A 1,344-nucleotide genomic window follows, 5' to 3' on the forward strand; every position below is an offset into this window, starting at 1 on the left:
CTTCCATACCAAGCAGTGAATTATTTGGAAGCTTTATGACTCTATTCCCTCTAATTTTAGGCCTGGTGTGTCTGGATGTCATGATGACTAGACAGGCAACACTTATACCAAAGACACAGTGATGTCCGAATAAACCCAAGTTCAACTTCAATGTCTTACTAGACAATCATCATGACAAGAGAACAGTAAGAAGAAAGTCACAAAGATATGAGGAAAATGGACCTTAACAAGGGAGGAATCACATACCAGGAAAAAAACTGTGTTTGCAGAGAAGGGGCCCTTCCTTCATGGATACATTCACTGCTCTGGACTTGATCCTGATAAGAAACACACACACAAAAAAAATTGTATAAGACACACCACCTTAGGTCTGACCACAGAACAGTGAAGGGAGTGTAGACAGAGTCACTTTGAGGAGACTCAGTGGAGAATAAAGACCCCCTGAGGTGGTAGGGAGGCCACATAAGGGATCACATGCCTTGGCCCTAAGGTCCGATGAAAGGGGACAATGCAGTGGGGAGGCAGGCTGTAGTCACCATGTCACAGTGGTGTGTCTGTCCTGATCACCAGGGGGCACTAAAGGCTGGTTCCCTAGGGTCTGTGGGTGATCACAGCTGGGACCAGCCACCTGTCACTGGCTGGTGCCCTCTACTCAGGGCTCACTGCTGTGACCTCCCCACACCCCATGTCACACATAGCCACAACCCTGCCCACCCCACTGACTTAGAGCCACCAAGGAATCAGAAATCTGGGGGCCTCATTTGCATGAGTGACCCCTCCCTCTCTCAGAGTATGAAGAGGGGAAGGGAGAGAATTCAGGGAAGCTCTGCTTCAGCTGTGGGGCCACAGAAGGCAGGACTCAGTGACTGTCTCCACCATGGCCTGGTCCCCTCTCCTCCTCACCCTCATCGTTCACTGCACAGGTGACTGGATATGGGGACAGGGGAGGGGACCCTGGGAAGACACATGGGGCCCTGCTTCCTCCTCTTGTTTCTAGACCCAGAATCACCATCTCTGTGTCCCTCCCTCTTCCAGGATCCTGGGCCCAGTCTGTGCTGACTCAGCCGCCCTCAGTGTCTAGAGCCCCAGGACAGAGTGTCACCATCTCCTGCACTGGAAGCAGCTCCAACATCGGGAGTTATTATGTGAGCTGGTACCAGCAGCTCCCAGGAGTGGCTCCCAAACTCCTCATCTATGAAAATAGCAAAAGACCCTCGGGGGTCTCCAACTGATTCTCTGGCTCCAAGTCTGGCAACTCAGCCTCCCTGACCATCAGTGGGCTTCAGGCTGAGGATGAGGCTGATTATTACTGTCAGTCCATTGACAGCAGTCTGAGTGGTCGCA

The 1,344-nt window shown here is 51.9% G+C and overlaps 1 long non-coding RNA gene across 1 annotated transcript; it reads left to right on the forward strand.

Annotated features, from left to right (window-relative positions):
- The first annotated feature begins 824 nt into the window (after nucleotides 1-824).
- LOC109378700 (uncharacterized) lies at nucleotides 825-1,135 on the forward strand. Its single transcript, XR_002123049.1, has 2 exons — nucleotides 825-923; nucleotides 1,036-1,135. It is a non-coding gene; the product is annotated as an uncharacterized LOC109378700 (long non-coding RNA).
- Nucleotides 1,136-1,344: the final 209 nt, after the last annotated feature.

Source organism: Hipposideros armiger, unplaced genomic scaffold (genome assembly GCF_001890085.2).
Source record: "Hipposideros armiger isolate ML-2016 unplaced genomic scaffold, ASM189008v1 scaffold_2604, whole genome shotgun sequence".
In the NCBI taxonomy this organism is placed as follows: Eukaryota; Metazoa; Chordata; class Mammalia; order Chiroptera; family Hipposideridae; genus Hipposideros; species Hipposideros armiger.